This window comes from Oncorhynchus tshawytscha, linkage group LG14 (assembly GCF_018296145.1).
Source record: "Oncorhynchus tshawytscha isolate Ot180627B linkage group LG14, Otsh_v2.0, whole genome shotgun sequence".
Lineage (NCBI taxonomy): Eukaryota > Metazoa > Chordata > Actinopteri > Salmoniformes > Salmonidae > Oncorhynchus > Oncorhynchus tshawytscha.
In genome coordinates this window covers 62,281,050-62,302,911 of record NC_056442.1, presented here as the reverse complement: position 1 = coordinate 62,302,911, position 21,862 = coordinate 62,281,050, and the positions used below count along the sequence as shown (strand labels likewise).

At 41.2% G+C, this 21,862-nt stretch overlaps 1 protein-coding gene across 1 annotated transcript in view; it reads left to right on the top strand.

Annotated features, from left to right (window-relative positions):
• The window catches only part of LOC112267339 (contactin-5-like), a 271,228-nt gene that overhangs the window by 81,767 nt on the left and 167,599 nt on the right, over window positions 1-21,862 (top strand). The window lies entirely within an intron of this gene.

Here is a 21,862-nt window from a genome sequence, read left to right as displayed (position 1 = left end):
ATCAAAAGAAATCAGCCAAGACCTCAAATAGAAAATTGGAGATTTCCACAAGTCTGGTTTTTCCTTGGGAGCAATTTCCAAATGCCTGAAGGTACCACGTTAATTTGTAAAAATAATAGTATGCATGTATAAACACCATGGACCACGCAGCCATCATACCGCTCAGGAAGGAGACGTGTTCTGTCTCTTGAAGATTAACGTACTTTGGTGCACAATGTGCAAATCAATTCCAGAACAACAGCAAAGTACCCTGTGAAGATGCTGGAGGAAACAGGTACAATAGTATCTATATACAAGTTTTAAAAAAGTCCTATATTGACATAACCTGAAAGGTCAGCAAGGAAGAAGCCGCTGCTCCTTAAAACCTCTTTTGGAGCGTGTGAATTTTTTCAGCTTTTTGTTAAAAATCGCGCACAATTTCAACGTCCTGCTACTCATGCCAGGAATATAGTATATGCATATGATTAGTATGTGTGGATAGAAAACACTCTGAAGTTTCTAAAACTGGTTAAATCATGTCTGTGTCTGTAACAGAACGTGTGTGGCAGGCAAACCCCAAGGAAAACTGTTCACAAAAAACAAAACAAATATCCCTCCGCCAGTTCTCTGAATGGTCTATGGCAAGGGAAAATAGATAGCGCCCAGTTTACAGTTCCTACAGCTTCCACACGATGTCGCCAGTGTTGGGAATTGGGTTGAAGTTAATAATTGGTGAAATGAGGAATAGGCACTTCGTGTCATCGGGTAGACCGGGGGAAGTTATGAAAGAGAGAATATCGAACATGATTTCAAGACTTGCTGCTATTGAATACAGATCGCCCCGTGATCAATTTGATCGATTATTACCGTTTACGAATACCTAAAGTTTGATTCCAAAAGTAGTTTGAAGTGTTTTGTCAAAGATTATAGGCAACTTTTTTAATTTAAAAAAATGACGTTGCGTTTTGGAAAGCTGTTTTTTCCTGGATCAGACGGGCTTCAAAAATGGACATTTTGGGTATACATGGACGGATTTAATCGAAAAAAAGATCCAATTGTGATGTTTATGGGACATATTGGAATGCCAACAAAGAAGCTCGTCAAAGGTAATGAATGTTTTATATTTTATTTCTGCGTTTTGTGTAGCGCCGGCTACGCTAATTCTTTTGTTTACGTCCCCTTCAGGTATTTCGGGGGGTTGCATGCTATCAGATAATAGCTTCTCATGCTTTCGCCGAAAAGCATTTAAAAAATCTGACATGTTGGCTAGATTCACAACGAGTGTAGCTTTAATTGAGTACCCTGCATGTGTGTTTTAATGAAAGTTTGAGTACTATTAGTTGTCACTCTGAAATTTCCCCTGATGTTGATCCCTGTACAGGGACAGCAGCCATTTATTAACCTCCATAAAAAAGCCAGACTACGGTTTGCAACTGCACATTGCGTCAAAGATTGTACTTTTTGGAGAAATGTCCTTTGATCTGATGAAGCAAAAATAGAACTGTTTGGCCATAATGACCATTGTTTTGTTTGGAGGAAAAGGGGGAGACTTGCAAGCAGAAGAACATCATCCCAACCGTGAAGCACGGGGGGAGGAGCATCATGTTGTGGGGGTTGCTTTGCTACAGGAGGATCTGGTCCACTTCACAAAGTAGATGGCATCATGAAGCAGGAAAGTGATGTGGATATATTGAAGCAACATCTCAAGACATCAGTCAGGAAGTTAAAGCTTGGTGACAAATGCCTCTTCCAAATGGACAATGACCCCAAGCATACTTCCAAAGTTGTGGCAAAATGGCTTAAGGACAACAAAGTCAAGGTATTGGAGTGGCCATCACAAAGCCCTGACCTCAATCCTATAGAAAATGTGTGGGCAGAATTGAAACCGCATGTGTGAGCAAGGAGGCCTACAAACCTGACTCAGTTACACCAGCTCTGTCAGTAGGAATGGGCCAAAATTCACCCAACTTATTGTGGGAAGCTTGTGGAAGGCTACCCGAAATGTTTGACCCAAGTTAAATCATTTAAAGGCAATGCTACCAAATACTAATTGAGTGTATGTAAACTTCTGACCCACTGGGAATGTGATGAAAGAAATAAAAGCTGAAAGAAAAAATTCTCAGTTTTTCGCAGTAATTGTGAAAAACTGAGTTTAAATGTATTTGGCTTAGGTGTATGTAAACTTCTGACGTCAACTGTTTGCGCCCAGGTAGGACGATTAGGGGGCGGAGGGGGGGTGTACTGGTGTACTGTCACCTGTCCTTTTTCACCTGTCCTTGTGATTGTCTCCACCCCCTCCAGGTGTCTCTTGTTATCCCTGGTGTATTCATCCCTGTGTTTCCTGTCTCTCTGTGCCAGTTCGTCTTGTATGTTTCCAAGTCAACCAGTGTGTTTTTCCCGTACTCCTGTATTTGCTATTTTCCTTTTTCTAATCCTCCTGGTTTTGAACCTTGCTTGTTCTGGATTCTGTACCCACCTGCCTGACCATTCTGCCTGCTTTGACCTCGAGCCTGTCTGCCACTCTGCACCTCCTGGACTCTGATCTGGTTTTGACCTTTTGCCTGTCCACGACTATTCTCCTGCCTACTCCTTTGGGATGATTAAACATCTTAAACTCCAACCATCTGCCTCCTGTGTCTGCATCTGGGACTCGCCTTGTGTCATGCTAGTTTGATAACTATGCATAGTCACTACGCCTCCACCTACATGTACAGATTACCTCAACTAGCCTGTAGCCCTACACACTGACTCGGTACCGGTGCCTCCTGTATATAGCCTCGTTATTCTTATTGTGCTACTTTTTCTTATTACTTTTTATTTTAGCCTACTTGGTAAATATGTTTTTCTTCTTGAACTGCACTGTTGATTAAGGGCTTGTAAGTAAGCATTTCACGGTAAAGTCTACACTTGTTGTATTTGGCACATGTGGCAAATAAAGTTTGATTTGAACAAGGCAGTTAACCCACTGTTCCTAGGCCGTCATTGTAAATAAGAATCTGTTCTTCACTGACTTGTCTAGTTAAATAAAGGTTAAATGTAGTAATAATTATGGCTGTGTACAGCTCATTTAGTGTGGTTTTAGTGCCAGCATCAGTCTCTGGTGGTATGTAGACAGCTATAAAAAATACAGCTGAAAACTCTCTAGGTAGATAGTGTGGTCTACAGCTTATCATGAGATACTCTACCTCAGGCGAGCAAAACCTTGAGACTTCCTTAGATATCGTGCACCAGCTGTTGTTTACAAATATACACAAATATATACAGACTCCCACACCTTGTCTTTCCGGAGGCAGCTGTTCTATCTTGCCGATTTAGCATAAAACCCGCCAGCTGTATTTGATCCATTTCTTCGTTCAGCCACGACTCGGTGAAACATAAAATATTATAGTTTTTATTGTCCTTTGGTAGGATATTCGTGGTTGTAGCTAATCTATTTTCTTGTCCAATGATTGTACGTTGGCTAATAGGACTGATATTAGAGGATTACCCACTCGTGGTCAGATCCTTACAAGGCACCCTGACATACGTCTCTGAAATCTCTGTCTCCTTCTCCTGCGAATGACAGGGATGTTGGCCATGTTGGGTGTCTGAAGTAAATCCTTTGCGTCCGACTCGTTAAAGAAAACATCTTTGTCCAGTACGAGGTGAATAATCGCTGTTCTGATGTCCAGAAGCTCTTTTCGGTCATAAGAGACGGTGGCAGAAACATTATGTACTAAATAAGTTACAAATAATGTGAAAAAAACATACAATAGCACAATTGGTTAAGAGCCTGTAAGACCACAGCCCTCTCCTCTTGCACCATTCAATTTACTACTGCAGCACATTGACAGTCATGTATTCCACTGCAGCACATTGACAGTCATGTATTCCACTGCAGCACATTGACAGTCATTTATTCCACTGCAGCACATTGACAGTCATGTATTCCACTGCAGCACATTGACAGTCATTTATTCCACTGCAGCACATTGACAGTCATGTATTCCACTGCAGCACATTGACAGTCATTTATTCCACTGCAGCACATTGACAGTCATGTATTTCACTGCAGCACATTAACAGTCATGTAATCCACTGCAGCACATTGACAGTCATGTATTCCACTGCAGCACATTGACAGTCATTTATTCCACTGCAGCACATTGACAGTCATGTATTCCACTTCAGCACATTGACAGTCATGTATTCCACTGCAGCACATTGACAGTCAAGTGCAGCCTTAAACCTTTACTCTCCCTCCCTCCTCCTCTCCCTCCTTCCCTCAATATCTCTTTCCTCCTCAGACTTTGAAGTGTTTCTTTTCATTCAGCCTACCTTAAGGATACATAAGCATCTCAGACATTTCATGCCTTCTTCCTCTCCTTCGACCTCCCGCCAACCCCCATCCCATCTCTGGCTGGCTGACTGACTAGCTGACTGGCACATATAATATTCAGCACAGTGAAAGGTGCCTGGTTTAATTCAGGTGTGCTCAATCTCCCAGTGATGGGGCTAATTGTGCGCTGCCCTCGCCTGGGTAATTGTCTTTTGATTGAGGTCATGACAATCAAAGCCGGCAAGGGGTGAACAGTGACAGCGGAGCAGCCAAGGAGAGACTTGAGATGGTAGAGAGTGAGGGAGGGAGGAAGGCAGGGAGGGAGACAGTGAGGTAGGGAGGGAGACGGAGGGTGAGGGAGACAGAGAGAGAGAGAGTGAGAAAAAAAGTAAGAAATAAATAAATAGAGATGAGGGAGAGCAATATAGTGGAACGTAAGGAGACTTGGCGATTTAGCCCAGGAGAAGTGCTGCCCAGAAAAGGTTTTGTTTACTCTGACTGGAGCCCTATGGGGTCTGCTATTACACCTGCCTTTTTCCTAAATGGCATGCTTTTTCCTATGGGTCCTGGTCTAAAGTGGTGGACTACAGAGGGAATAGGAACCCTTTTGGCCCTGGTCTAAAGTAGTGGACTACAGAGGGAATATGAACCCTTTGGGCCCTGGTCTAAAGTAGTGGACTGCAGAGGGAATATGAACCCTTTGGGCCCTGGTCTAAAGTAGTGCACTAAATAGGGAATATTGTGCCATTTGGAACATATCCCCCATGTGATCTAGTCTGCTATTAGAGACTCCCGCTATGGAGCTGGCTGGGTTTAAATGATGGGATTGGGATTGACATGGACAATTACACCACTTCACCCTTTAATCAGTACCATTGACATTGGCTTTGGAAGCTAGTGCATGAGAATGAGTGGTGGAAGACATTTTATCAACCTGACCCGAGAGATCAAGAATCATTGACATATAGTACTTTCATAGTCTTTCTAACAGCATGATAGTATTGTCAGAAGATAATAGTTCACTTCTGTATTTAAGTACATCAATCAGCTGACAGAGCTCTAACCTTTTACTGCAGTGTGCTAAATCAGGGTCATACAGAGTGATTCTTGGTAGTCTTAAACAAATCTACTTTAAAACAAATGTGTACACTTCACACACATGGTTATGGGCTTACAAAACAGGAGACACCTGTACCATGTCAGATATAGAGTTGAAATGTATTACATTTTGTGTTTGCATCCCAATATTACTGTCACGCCCTGGTCTTAGTATTTTGTGTTTTCTTTATTATTTTGGTCAGGCCAGGGTGTGACATGGGGTTATTATGTGGTGTGTTTTGTCTTGGGGTTTCAGTAGGTATCGGGATTGTGGCTTAGTAGGGTTGTCTAGAAAAGTCTATGGTTCCCTGAAGCGGTTCTCAATCAGAGGCAGGTGATTATCGTTGTCTCTGATTGGCAACCATATTTTGGCCGCCATATTCTTTGAGTGTTTCTATGAAGCACAACTCATCTAGGGTTAATTCCTCTGTGAAGCACAACTCATCTAGGGTTAATTCCTATATGAAGCACAAATCATCTAGGGTTAATTCCTCTGAAACACAACTCATCTAGGGTTAATTCCTCCATGAAGCACAACTGATCTAGGGTTAATTCCATTGTGAAACACAACTCATCTAGGGTTAATTCCTCTATGAAGCAATATTCATCTAGGGTTAATTCCTCTATGAAGCACAGCTCATCTGGGGTTACTTCCTGAGTACAGAAAGCACAACTCATCTAGGGTCAATTCCTCTATGAGGCACAACTCAGCTAGGGTTACTTCCTCTGTGAAGCACAAATCATCTAGGGTTAATTCCTCTGTGAAACAAAACTCATCTAGGATTCATTCCTCGATGAAGCACAACTCATCTAGGGTTAATTCCTCTATGAAGAACAACTCATCTCAGGTTAATTCCTCTATGGAACACAACTCATCTAGGGTTAATTCCTCTATGAAGAACAACTCATCTCAGGTTAATTCCTCTATGGAACACAACTCATCTTGGGTTAATTCCTCTAGTACATGAAGCACAACTCATCAAGGGTTAATTCCTCTGTGAAACGTAACTCATCTAGGTGTAATTCCTCTATGAAGCACAACTCGTCTAGGGTTAATTCCTCCATGAAGCACAACTCGTCTAGGGTTAATTCCTCTGTGAAGCACAACTCATCTAGGGTTAATTCCTCCATGAAGCACAACTCATCTAGGGTTAATTCCTCTGTGAAGCACAACTCATCTAGGGTTAATTCCTCTATGAAGCACAAATCATCTAGGGTTACTTCCTGAGTACAGAAAGCACAAATCATCTAGGGTTAATTACTCTGTGAAACAAAACTCATCTAGGGTTAATTCCTCTATGAAGCACAAATCATCTAGGGTTACTTCCTGAGTACAGAAAGCACAAATCATCTAGGGTTAATTCCTCTGTGAAACAAAACTCATCTAGGATTCATTCCTCGATGAAGCACAACTCATCTAGGGTTAATTCCTCTATGAAGAACAACTCATCTCAGGTTAATTCCTCTATGAAGCACAGCTCATCTAGGGTTACTTCCTCTAGTACAAGAAGCACAACTCATCTAGGGTTAATTCCTCCATGCAGCAATATTCATCTAGGGTTAATTCCTCTATGAAGCACAGCTCATCTAGGGTTACTTCCTGAGTACAGAAAGCACAACTCATCTAGGGTCAATTCCTCTATGAGGCACAACTCATCTATGGTTACTTCCTCTGTGAAGCACAAATCATCTAGGGTTAATTCCTCTGTGAAACAAAACTCATCTAGGATTCATTCCTCAATGCAGCACAACTCATCTAGGGTTAATTCCTCCATGAAGCTTAACTCATCTAGGGTTAATTCCTCTAGTACATGAAGCACAACTCATCTAGAGTTAATTCCTCTGTGAAACACAACTCATCTAGGGTTAATTCCTCTAGTACAAGAAGCACAACTCATCTACGGTTAATTCCTCTATGAAGCATTATTCATCTAGGGTTAATTCCTCTATGAAGCACAGCTCATCTAGGGTTACTTCCTCTAGTACACCTAGCACAACTCATTTAGGTTCAATTCCTCTGTGAAGCACAACTCATCTAGGGTTAATTCCTCTATGAAGCACAGGTCATCTAGGGTTAATTCCTCTATGAAGCACAATTCATCTAGGTTTAATTTATTTCTGAAGCACAACTCATCTACGGTTAATTCCTCTATGAAGCACAACTCATCTAGGGTTAATTCCTCTATGAAGCACAGCTCATCTAGGTTTAATTTCTTTCTGAAGCAAAACTCATCTAGGGTTAATTCCTCTGAAGCACAACTCGTCTAGGGTTAATTCCTCTATGAAGCACAACTCATCTAGGGTTAATTCCTCTATGAAGCACACCTCATCTAGGGTTAATTCCTCTAGTACATGAAGCACAACTCATCTAGGGTTACTTCCTCTAGTACATGAAGCACAACTCATCCTTGGTTAATTCCTCTAAGAAGCACAGCTCATCTAGGGTTAATTCCTCTAGTACATGAAGCACAGCTCATCTAGGGTTAATTCCTCTAGTACATGAAGCACAACTCATCTAGGGTTACTTCCTCTGTGAAACACACCTCATCTAGGGTTAATTCCTCTGTGAAGCACAACTCATCTAGGGTTAATTCCTCTATGAAGCACAGCTCATCTCGGGTTACTTCCTCTAGTACATGAAGCACAACTCATCTAGGGTTAATTCCTCTATGAAGCACAACTCGTCTAGGGTAAATTCCTACATGAAGCACAACTCATCTAGGGTTTATTCCTCTATGAAGCACAACTCATCTAGGGTTAATTCCTCCATGAAGCACAACTCATCTAGGGTTAATTCCTCCATGAAGCACAACTCATCCAGGGTTAATTCCTCTGAAACAAAACTCATCTAGGGTTAATTCCTCTGTGAAGCGCAACTCATCTAGGGTTAATTCCTCCATGAAGCACAACTCATCCAGGGTTAATTCCTCTGAAACAAAACTCATCTAGGGTTAATTCCTCTGTGAAGCGCAACTCATCTAGGGTTAATTCCTCTAGTACATGAAGCACAGCTCATCTAGGGTTAATTCCTCTAGTACATGAAGCACTACTCATCTAGGGTTAATTCCTCTATGAAGCACAGCTCGTCTAGGGTTATTTCGTCTAGTATATGAAGCACAACGCATCTATGGTTAATTCCTCCATGAAGCACAACTCATCTAGTTTTAATTTCTGTCTGAGGCACAACTCATTTTAAAGAAGTGTAACAGCCTACAAACTGCTTCAAAGACCAAGGAGATTCCTTCTACATCAATAAACAATGCTAGGTTTTGCTCATTTGGTTCCTGTCCCCCTCTCTCTCTCCTCTTTTATCTAAGCTGCATATAGTTATCTTTGTCTGTTTGGCTCGCATCCAGCAAGACCTTTGGACACTGTGAAGCAACACAGACATAGTTATCTTTATTGTCTGTTTGGCACGCATCCAGCAAGACCTTTGATCACTGTGAAGCAACACAAACATAGACACAAACACATGATAAAATATGCACCATACACACATACACATGGATTTTGTGTTGTAGCTATGTGGTAGTGGAATATCGGGCTGAGGGCACACAGTGTGTTGTGAAATCTGTTATGAATGTATTGTAATGTTTTTTAAATAGTGTAACTGCCTTAATTTTGCTGGACCCTAGGAAGATTAGCTGCTGCCTCGGCAGGAAGTAATGGGGATCCATAATGAATACAAATACAATACATGGTCTCAGTGTGCTGGTGTGTCACATGGTCTCAGTGTGCTGGTGTGTCACATGGTCTCAGTGTGCTGGTGTGTCACATGGTCTCAGTGTGCTGGTGTGTCACATGGTCTCAGTGTGCTGGTGTGTCACATGGTCTCAGTGTGCTGGTGTGTCACATGGTCTCAGTGTGCTGGTGTGATTTCCTCCATCTCCATGTTAAACACAAAGTCAAGACATCACAACATGACTTTCATCTCAGCACTAACAGTTGGGAAACACATAGGGGAGAAGCTATACCTGCTTTAGTTGAATAAATACATTCTAATGTGGAATTACCAAAAAAATCAACACATTGTCTCTAACAGAGAAATTTTAAATACCTGTGTGAGTTTACATGGCCTAACAGAAATGTGAGGAACGTACTTCAAAGGGTTAGGGTTAAGATGGGGCGGCAGGTAGCCTAGTGGTTAGAGCATTGGGCTAGTAACCTGAAAGGTTGCTAGATTTAATCCCTGAGCTGACAAGGTAAACATCTGTTGTTCTGCCCCTGAACAAGGCAGTTAACTAGGCCATTTCAAGACATTTAAATGTTTCCCCTTAAACCACTCGAATGTTGCTTTAGCAGGATACTTAGGGTCATTGTCCTGCTGGAAGGTGAACCTCCGTCCCAGTCTCAAATCTCTCTAAGACTTAAACAGGTTTCCCTCAAGAATTTCTCTGTATTTAGCGCCATCCATCATTCCTTCAATTCTGACCAGTTTCCCAGTCCCTGTCAATGAAAAATAAAAAGTAAAAATATTCTCGGGGTGATGAGAGGTGTTGGGTTTGCGCCAGGCATAGTGTTTTCCTTGAAGGCCATAAAGCTCAATTTTAGTCTCATCTGTCCAGAATAACTTCTTCCATATGTTTGGGTTTCTCCCACGTGCCTTTTGGAGAACACCAAACGTGTTTGCTTATTTTATTCTTTAAGCAATGGCTTTTTTCTGGCCACTCTTCCGTAAAGCCCATTTCTGTGGAGTATATGTGTAAGGTGTTTCTATGGACAAAAACTACAGTCTCCGCTGTGGAGCTTTTGCAGCTCCTTCAGGGTTATCTTTGGTCTCATTGTTGCCTCTCTGATTAATGCGCTCCTTGCCTTGTCCGTGAGTTTTGGTGAGTGGCTCTCTTGGCAGGTTTGTTGTGGTGCCATATTCTTTCCATTTTTTAATAATGGATTTAATTGTGCTCTGTGGGATGTTCAAAGTTTCAGATATTTTTTTATAACCCAACCCTGATCTGTACTTCTCCACAACTTTGTCCCTGACCTGTTTGGAGAGCTCCTTGGTCTTCATGGTGCCGCTTGCTTGGTGGTGCCCCTTGCTTAGTGATGTTGCAGTCTCTGGGGCCTTTCAGAATAGGTGTATATATACTGAGATCATGTGAAAGATCATGTGACACTTAGATTGCACACAGGAGGACTTTATCTAACCAATTATGTGACTTCTGAAGGTAATTGGTTGCACCAGATCTTATTTAGGGGCTTCATAGCAAAGGGGGTGAATATATATGCATGTACCACTTTTTCCATTTATTTATTTATTTTTTGAAACAAGTTATTTTTTTAATTTCACTTCACCAATTTGGACAATTTTTTGTATGTCCATTAAAATTCAAATTAAATGCAAATTAATTACTTACAAATCATACAATGTGATTTTCTGGATTTTTGTTTTAGATTCCGTCTCTCACAGTTGAAGTGTACCTATGATAACAATTACAGACCTCTACATGCTTTGTAAGTTGGAAAACCTCTAAAATCGGCAGTGCATCAAATACTTGTTCTCCCCACTGTATCACTTTTACATAACTATACAGACCCTTTACTCAGTTCTTTGATGAAGCAGTTTTGGCAGCGATTAAGTCTTCTTGGGTATGACGCAACAAACTCCCTTTCTTCTCTGCAGATCCTCTCAACCTCTGTCAGGTTGGATGGGGAGCGTCGCTGCACAGCTATTTTCAGGTCTATCCAGAGATGTTCGATCAGGTTCTGGCTATGGCTGGGCCACTCAAGAACATGTGACCATCGGGTTCTTGGTCACCTCCCTGACCAAGGTCCTTCTCCCCCGATTGCTCAGTTTGGCGGGGCGGCAAGCTCTAGGAAGAGTCCTGGTGGTTCAAAACCTTTTCCATTTAAGAATGATGGAGGCCACTGTGTTATTGAGGACCTTCAATGCTGCAGACACTTTTTGTACCCTTCCCCAGATCTGTGCCTCGACATAATCCTGTCTCGTAGCTCTACGGACAGTTCCTTATTGCTTATTGCTAGGTTTTTGCTCTGACATGCACTGTCAACTGTGGGACCTTATATAGAAAGGTGTGTGCCTTTCCAAATCATGTCCAATCAATTGAATTTACCACAGGTGGATGCCAATCAAGTTGCAGAAACATCTCAAGGATGATCAATGGAAATCGGACGCACCTGAGCTCAGTTTTGAGTCTCATAGCAACGGGTCTCAATACTTATTGAATAATGTATTTCTGTTTTTTATACATTTGCACACATTAATAAAAACCTGTTTTCGCTTTGTCATTATAGGGTGTGTAGATTGATGAGGGAAAAAATAAATATTATCCATTTTAGATTAAGGCTGTAATGTAACAAGATGTGGATAAAGCGAAGGGGTCTGAATACTTTCTGAATATGTGAGAATTACGCAGGTCTGATGACAAAAAATAAAGGAAATGACTGCCTACTTCATCCATATTTTATTGTATTTTTGGAGTAAAAAAGTGGTTTTTTATTTTTATTTTTTTATTTATTTCACCTTTATTTAACCAGGTAGGCTAGTTGAGAACAAGTTCTCATTTACAACTGCGACCTGGCCAAGATAAAGCATAGCAGTGTGAGTTTGAAGTTCCAGCTCCACCACTCCATGGCAAAAAGGTTATTAACTAGTGAAAACACTACCTAGATTTACATTTAGTTCAACTACCACCAAGCTACTGTGAAATGTAGTTACATTTATAGTTAAAAGTAGGTCACTACTCACTTCAAAGTCATTATTTTAATGAATTATAGCCAAGTTTTCAAAAGAGTAAAGAGTTTAATAAAGAAGCAGTTGTTCCATGCAATAAGAATAAACATGTTAGGTCATGAGCTTGAATAAACATGAATATCGGATTGAGTGATTCAAAAACCAGCATATGATTTTGTAACCGTATTCTTAGATAAATATGCTAAATTGTTTCACAAACCGCTCTGGCAGCATCCACTTCTACACAAACTTATCTGTTGCTATCGAAGTAAATATAAGCCTACAGTCCATTTTTTGATCACAGACATTTTGTTCAAATTTACAAACATCAAAAGTTACACCTTTAATCTTAAAATTAATAATGTATATTTTATAGTGTACTGTATATTATTAAGCTTATTTAGGCAACACAAAAAAAATAGATTTATTATAAAATAACCCACATCACTTTTGCAACTACAACTTGATGCAACCATAACTTGTGTACTAACTTCAAATAACTATTTAAAAAAGTATAATACTGTAATCCATGCACACAGCACGCACTACTATAGTAATAACACTTTCACGTTAATCAACAACTCCCTCAAAGGTTACCATGCTCAGTTGTTGATTGGTCGGTATTTAGGAAATAGAAGATAACGTCTCAATCAGTTGAATTAGTTAAAGACATGCTCCTTTGGCGACTATTAAATATGTTTTAAACCTCCCGCTTTTGTCTGCAATTTTAGGACACAAAGGGAATTTTAGAGTAGTAACATGTGTGCGTAAGAGTAAAACGACACAAAAGGTTTTCCTCTACTAGTCGGTAAAGTGTCGGGGGCCTAGTAGGTGGGTTGTGTGTGTGAGGGTGGTCTCTAACTTCTTACTTGTCTGGAGTGGGACTTTGGCTCAGGCGGTTTGAAGAAGGAATCGGGTAGCTTTCTCATCCTCATGGGGACAGAGGCGGGGACGATTGTGTTTTTCGGGTTCATAACAGCGTTGAAAAGGGCCTCCAGATCCGTCTCCGAGTCTCCCCGGACATGGACTATCTGGTGACCGGCTGGAGGGTTGTGCTGGCTGGGATCCATGGTTATTCCAAAAACAATACAAAAAGTATTTTCCTGAGAAAAAATGTCTATAAAAGATTCAAAGAGCCGAAATCAATGCAAAGTTTACAGAACGAAACTGGAAACCTCAAATCATCCAACTTCCAAAAGTAAATTCTTATTGTTGTGAATGTAGATTCTCCCAACAATATGGCTAACTATTGTAATCTCCGAAAAGTGTACTCTTCTTTCTGCTGTTTCGGGAAAGACACACTAGCCAATATAACAACGTGCATATCTACCCAACTGTATCTCTAACTTTTCCAAAAAGAGAACAGCTAAAAACTTATCTTGAGCGAAACTTAAAATAACTGCACAGATTAACTTTCGAAAGTTCACAGATTTTGCCATGAAACAGGAGTGACAGCGCGCATTGTAAATCATTGCCTTGTCACTGTTGTAAAGTTGAAGCTGACCTGGTTCTACACTCCAGGCAGGACATCCGACTCTGACTCATGTGATTTAAACCTCGGAATGGGCAGGACTAGGGATCATTCACTGGGACAGAGAGCCTTTACAGAGACCACATCCCTCTTCTCTAGTGGGGAGAACTTTCTCTACAGCAACGTTTTTTAATTATTTATTTTACCTTACTGTCAGGGCCCAGGTCTGATAGAATCTGTGCAGAAGATCTAGGTGCTGTTGTAGGCCCTCCTTGGTTGGGAACAGAAGCACGAGATCATCAGAAAACAATAGACATTTGACTTCAGATTCTAGTAGGGTGAGGTCGGGTGTTGCAGACTGTTCTAGTGCCCTTGCCCATTCGTTGCTATATATGTTGAAGAGTTTCGGGTTTTAACTGCATCCCTGTCTCACCCCACGGCCCTGTGGAAAGAAATGTGTGTGTTTTTTGACAATCGTAAACACACACTTGTTGTTTTTGTACATGGACTTTATAATATCATAATGGTGTTAGTTTTTCTCCCATCTTTCCAATCAATTTGTATAGCAGACCCTCTTGTCAAATTGAGTCAAAAGCTTTTTAGAATTCAACAAAGCATAAGAAGACTTCGCCTTTGTTTTTTTTGTCAATTAGGGTGTGCAGGGTGAGTATGTGGTCTGTTACATGGGCATTTGTTAAAAAGCCAATTTGACAATTGCTCAGTACATTGTTTTTACTGAAGAAATGCATGTCTACTGATAATGATAATGCAGAGGATTTTCCCATGGTTGCTGTTGATGCATATCCAACGGTAGTTATTGGGGTCAAATTTGTCTCCACTTTTGTGGATTTCGGTTGTCAGTCCTATGTTAAAAATATTGGTGAAGATGCCAGAGCTGGGGATGTTGTTTAAAGAGTTTAAGTATAGCCAATTGGAATTTGTGATCTGTATATTTATCATTTAATTTAGGATACCATCAACACCCCGGGCCTTTTTGGGTTGGAGGCTTTGTATTTTGTACTGCAGTTCGTTCAACGTAATTGAAAAATCCAGTGTGTTCTTTAATAGCTGATTCTAAGATTTGTAATTGATCGTGTAAACTCAGCAAAAGAAACGTCCTCTCTGTCAACTGCGTTTATTTTCAGCAAACTTAACATGTGTAAATACTTTTATGAACATAACAAGATTCATGAACTGAGACATAAACTGAACAAGTTCCACAGACATGTGACTAACAGAAATGAAATAATGTGTCCCTGAACAAAGGGGTGTCAAAATCACAAGTAACAGTCAGTATCTGGTGTGGCCACTAGCAGCATTAAGTACTGCAGTGCATCTCCTCCTCGTGGATTGCACCAGTTCTTGCTGTAATTAGCCAGTTCTTGCAGTAAGATGTTACCCCACTCTTCCACCAAGGCACCTGCAAGTTACCAGACATTTCTGGGGGGAAAGGCCCTAGCCCTCACCCTCTGATCCAACAGGTCCGAGACGTGCTCAATGGGACTGATCTCATCGCTGGCCATGGCAGAATGCTGGCATTCCTGTCTTGCAGGAAAACACACCCAGAACGAGCAGTATGGCTGGTGGCATTGTCATGCTGGAGGGTCATGTCAGGGTGAGTGTGCAGAAAGGGTAACACATGAGGGAGGAGGATGTCTTCCTGTAAAGCTCAGTCCGATGATGCGGTGACACACTGCCCCAGACCATGATGGATCCTCCACATCGATCCCGCTCCAGAGTACAGGTGTAACGCTCATTCCTTCGACGATAAACGCAAATCCGACCATCACCCCTGGTGAGACAAAACTGCAACTCGTCAGTGAAGAGCACTTTTTGCCAGTCTTGTCTGGTCCAGCGACGGTGGGTTTGTGCCCATAAGCGACGTTGTTACTGGTGATGTCTGGTGAAGACCTGCCTTACAACAGACCTACAAACCCTCAGTCCAGCCTCTCTCAGCCTATTGTCGACAGCCTGAGCACTGATGGAGGGATTGTGCTTTCCTGGTGTAACTCGGGCAGTGGTTGTTGCCATCCTGTATCTGTCCTGCAGGTGTGATGTTGGGATGTACCGATCCTGTGCAGGTGTTGTTCACATGGTCTGCCACTGCGAGGATGATCAGCTGTCCATCCCGTCTCCCTGTAGCGCTGTCTTTGGCAACTCACATTACGGACATTGCAATTTATAGTCCTGGCCACATATGCAGTCCTCATGCCTCCTTGCAGCATGCCTAAGGCACTTTCACGCAGATGAGCAGGGACCATGGGCATCTTTCTTGTGGTGTTTTTCAGAGTCAGTAGAAAGGCCTTTTTTATGTCTTAAGTTTTCATAACTGAGAACTTAATTGCCTACTGTCTGTAAGCTGTTAGTGTCTTAACGACCATTCCACAGGTGCATGTTCATTAATTGTTTATGGTTCATTGAACAAGCTTGGGAATCATGAATCATCTTTGAAAGACAGTTTCTTTTTTTGCTGAGATTATGTTTTAGCTGTTTTTCTTTGTTAGAGTGCCAACAAGATTGGAGAGATATCTCCATTTGGATAGATAACTCTTCGTGTTGTTGTTTGTTTTATGTTTTCCAATTTTCCCAGAAGTGGCTAGATTCTCTGGATTCCATTGAGCTGATTTCTGATGTGTTGTTCCCTCTTTTTCCATAGGTTTCTCAAATTCTTTCTTAGGTGTTTGTATTCTTCATCAAACAATTTGTCATTGTTGTTACTTTTCTTAGGTTGTCTGCATGAAATGTTTAGATTGGATTGGGAAGCAGAAAGGTCAAATATACTATATATACTGTATATAAGTTTTCTCCTGCCAAGTTTACACCTTCACTATTGCTGTGAAATATTTTGTTCAGGAAGTTGCCTAAAACGGATTGAAGTGGTTATTGCCTAATTGTTTTTTGGTAGGTTTCGACACTACTTTCCATCCATCTAAAGCATTTCTTAAAATTATGCAGTTCCTTTGACTTTGATGCCTCATGATTGAGTATTGCTCTGTTCAGGTAGACTGATTTTGCTGTGATCTGATAGTTGTGTCAGTGGGCTGACTGTGAACTCTCTGAGAGACTCTGTGTTGAGGTCAGTGATAAAGTATGCTACAGAACTACTGCCAAGAGATGAGTTGTAGATGTACCTAACAAAATAGTCCCCTCAAAGCCTTCCATTGACTGTGGTTAGGTTCTTATTTTTCAGAGTAAATAACTCACAGATTAGCTTTAACTTCTTGGCGCACCCATCCCGTTAGCTGAATTGCAGAGCGCCAAATTCAAATTAAATTACAAAAAATATTTAATTTTCATGAAATCAGAAGTGCAATATAGCAAAACACAGCTTAGCTTGTTGTTAATCCACCTGGCATGTCAGATTTCAAAAAAGCTTTACAGCGAAACCAAACCAAGCGTTTATGTAAGGACATCTCTCTCAGTGGACATTACAAAAAACATTACAAACAGCTAGCAGCAAAGTAGATTGGTCACGGAAGTCAGAAAAGCAATAAAATGAATTGCTTACCTTTGATGTTCTTCGGATGTTTGCACTCACGAGACTCCCATTTACACAATAAATGTTCCTTTTGTTCCATAAAGATTGTTTTATATCCAAAATGCCTCCATTTGGTTGGTGCGTTATGTTCAGTAATCCACAGGCTCGAGCGGTCACAACGGGGCAGACGGAAATTCCGAATAGTATCCGTAAAGTTCGTAGAAACATGTCAAACATTTTTTCTAATCAATCCTCAGGTTGTTTTTACAATAAATCGTAGCTTTTTCAATAGGAGAGAGAGAAAATGTCTGCTCCAAGCTGACGCGATGTGATCGTTCTCGCTCATTTTTCAGAATAAAAGGCTGAAACTATGTCTAAAGACTATTCACACCATGTGGAAGCCACAGGGAAAGGAATATGGTTGATATCCCTTTAAATGGAGGGAACAGGGAGCTTTCAAAATAAGAGGCACTTCCTAGTTGGATTTTCCTCAGGTTTTCTGCAATATCAGTTCTGTTATACTCACAGACACTATTTTGACAGTTTTGGAAACTTTAGAGTGTTTCCTATCCTAATCTGATAATTATATGCATATTCTAGCTTCTGGGCCTGAGAAATAGGCCATTAAATTTAGGTACGTTTTTCATCCAAACATCAAAATACTGCCCCCTACACTCAACAGGTTAACCAAGTTTAATTATTCCCAAAGGTTCTGTACAGCTGTATTCAGACAGCAAAACATTTGTCTCCATCACAGTTATATACATCCGACTTAAGACGATCCTTACATCTTATGGTTCAGCTGAAAAAGGGTAGAGAGGGTAATAGGATACCAAACCCTTATTATTCCCTTAAGGGGATCTGTCCTCACCTCCTGACCTCAACCCCTCCTTCACCTAATCCACAGATATCCATCTGTCTTCCCCATATCAACAGTTGCTCTCCTCTCGTCCGCCCAACACATTCCAAAGCCTTCTGGCTTTCTACAGAGAACCATTAACTTCTGACATAAAACCCAGTCTCTTTCACTCTTTCTATTCAAGGCTTCTTCTCTATCATTTTTTAAATATCTCAATGTTCAAAGTTTAGCCGATTCCAACACTATGTACAGACCCAGCGTGTGACAGAGATTCATTGGTTGTTACCCATTTTTTTCTGTTTGTTTTGTCATAATTGTGTCTAGAGGTGCATATTTTGGAGGGAATACTATCATCTCCAGGTAGATGTTTGTCCCCCTGTGTGCTGAGAGTGTCAAGGTTCTTGTCCAGTTCTGGAATTTAGGTCTCCACAGACTAGTACATATCCCTGGGCCTGGAAATGGTTGATCTCCCCCTCTAGGATGGAGAAGCTGTCAATGTTAAAGTATGGGGATTCTATTGGGGGGATATAGGTAGCACACTTGAAGACATTTTTCTCTGTTTAAATAATTTCCTTATTAATTTATAGCCAGATGTAAATGTTCTTGTTTTGACTAATTTTATCGAGTAAGTTAGGTCTGCTCTATACCAAATTTGCATTCCCACTGAGTCTCTTCCCTGTTTCACACCTGGTAGTTGGGTGGATGGGAGTACCAGCACTTTGTAACCTAGAGGGAAACCAGTGGGACCATCTCCCCTATACCAGGTTTCTTGTAGGATGACAATGTTTGTATTTCCAATTTCTTTGATAGTCTGTATTCCTGCTCTTTAGGGCATCAGACCTTGTATATTGTGTTCAATAGTGTCTAGTGTTGTTTTTGTGTGGTTTAGGCCCAGACCATTACAGTAGGTGTGAGCAGAGTATGTTGAGCATCTGATACATACCTCTTAGGTCACAGGATGGGGCGGGTGTATTAGTGGGGGTTGGGCCTGTTGCTCTCTGGGGCTGTGGTTGAGGGTGACGTCCTTCAGGGTCCTGGTAAAATTGGGATTGCTGCCTTGTAGAGGTCGACCTGTTCGTAAAGACTGTTTAAGTCCAGGGTGGAGTAGCGGGGGAAATACAGTGCCTTGCGAAAGTATTCGGCCCCCTTGAACTTTGCGACCTTTTGCCACATTTCAGGCTTCAAACATAAAGATATAAAACTGTATTTTTTTGTGAAGAATCAACAACAAGTGGGACACAATCATGAAGTGGAACGACATTTATTGGATATTTAAAATGTTTTTTAACAAATCAAAACCTGAAAAATTGGGCGTGCAAAATTATTCAGCCCCTTTACTTTCAGTGCAGCAAACTCTCTCCAGAAGTTCAGTGAGGATCTCTGAATGATCCAATGTTGACCTAAATGACTAATGATGATAAATACAATCCACCTGTGTGTAATCAAGTCTCCGTATAAATGCACCTGCACTGTGATAGTCTCAGAGGTCCGTTAAAAGCGCAGAGAGCATCATGAAGAACAAGGAACACACCAGGCAGGTCCGAGATACTGTTGTGAAGAAGTTTAAAGCCGGATTTGGATACAAAAAGATTTCCCAAGCTTTAAACATCCCAAGGAGCACTGTGCAAGCGATAATATTGAAATGGAAGGAGTATCAGACCACTGCAAATCTACCAAGACCTGGCCGTCCCTCTAAACTTTCAGCTCATACAAGGAGAAGACTGATCAGAGATGCAGCCAAGAGGCCCATGATCACTCTGGATGAACTGCAGAGATCTACAGCTGAGGTGGGAGACTCTGTCCATAGGACAACAATCAGTCGTATATTGCACAAATCTTTATGGAAGAGTGGCAAGAAGAAAGCCATTTCTTAAAGATATCCATAAAAAGTGTTGTTTAAAGTTTGCCAAAAGCCACCTGGGAGACACACCAAACATGTGGAAGAAGGTGCTCTGGTCAGATGAAACCAAAATTGAACTTTTTGGCAACAATGCAAAACGTTATGTTTGGTGTAAAAGCAACACAGCTCATCACCCTGAACACACCATCCCCACTGTCAAACATGGTGGTGGCAGCATCATGGTTTGGGCCTGCTTTTCTTCAGCAGGGACAGGGAAGATGGTTAAAATTGATGGGAAGATGGATGGAGCCAAATACAGGACCATTCTGGAAGAAAATCTGATCGAGTCTGCAAAAGACCTGAGACTGGGATGGAGATTAGTCTTCCAACAAGACAATGATCCAAAACATAAAGCAAAATCTACAATGGAATGGTTCAAAAAAACATATCCAGGTGTTAGAATGGCCAAGTCAAAGTCCAGACCTGAATCCAATCGAGAATCTGTGGAAAGAACTGAAAACTGCTGTTCACAAATGCTCTCCATCCAACCTCACTGAGCTCGAGCTGTTTTGCTAGGAGGAATGGGAAAAAATTTCAGTCTCTCAATGTGCAAAACTGATAGAGACATACCCCAAGCGACTTACAGCTTTTGAAGTTTGAAATATCCAATAAATGTCGTTCCACTTCATGATTGTGTCCCACTTGTTGTTGATTCTTCACAAAAAAAATACAGTTTTATATCTTTATGTTTGAAGCCTGAAATGTGGCAAAAGGTCGCAAAGTTCAAGGGGGCCGAATACTTTCGCAAGGTACTGTATGTGTCTCTATTATCTCTCTCTCTTTCTCTCTCTCTTCCCCCCCTTCTTCTCTTCTCTCCTCTCTTCTCCTTTCCTCTCCTACCATCATCATACATCATGCGCTAACTGAGGGATCTACTGTGGTACAGGACTTTGGAGCTCATGTTCACAGTAATATGTTTAGTTTTCTTTGAGTTATGACTCTCTGATTGTATTACCTTTGGGATCTGTCATTATGAATGAGACTTGTGAAATAACATTTTATGAATACAAACACCACCAATAAGAAACAATTAAATATGAATTGCTTGCACTGCAAAAAGTATGCCATTATTTAGCCCATGTCCATGCATAGAAATACACAGTACATCCCTCTATTGCCATTATCAGGTTACAGGCACAACAGCGGCATACGATTACCAGCATGCATTTTGACTGAACACACCCATGCATAATGAATCATAGACAGAGCAAGGCCATAACTTAGACAAATTGTAGGAGGTGTCCATAATCATGTAACTGTGTGATAATGCACTGGATTTCACACAGGCACACACACTCGCACAAACACACATACACATATACACATACCCACTAATGGGATTTGATGCAGCACTGCATAATGCAGACTACAGGAGAAAGTTAGTAAAGTGTGTCATCAGGCTCCTCTCAGGACCATGTATGACAGGATGTTGTTAATGGCCGTAACCAGAAGGAACATACAGGGCCTAGCAAAAGTATTCACATCCCCCTTGGTGTTTTTCCTATTTTGTTGCATTATAACCTTAATTTAAATGGATTGTATTTGGATTTCATGTAATGGACATACACAAAATAGTCCAAATTGTTGAAGGGAAATGAAAAAAATGGAAATGTGGTGCGTCCATATGTATTCACCCCCTTTGCTAAGAAGCCCCTAAATAAGATCTGGTGCAACCAATTACCTCCAGAAGTCACATAATTAGTTAAATAAAGTCCACCTGTGTGCAATCTAAGTGTCACATGAGATGTCACATGATCTCAGTATATATACACCTGTTCTGAAAGGCCACAGAGTCTGCAACACCACTAAGCAAGGTGCACCTGTCTGGCTTTCCAGCCAGCTGCCTGCCTGCCGCCGATGTGATAATTCAGCAGCAACAGCATGCCAGTTATATTATTGTCAGCTCTGTAAGGCTGTAGTTTTGATGTCAGCTGTATAAAAACAGTGGTTCTGTTGTCAGCTGTATGAAGGCAGTGGTTCTGTTGTCAGCTGTATAAAGGCAGCGGTTCTGTTGTCTGCTGTATGGCGGAGATCTTTGTGGGCTATACTCAGCCTTGTCTCAGGATGG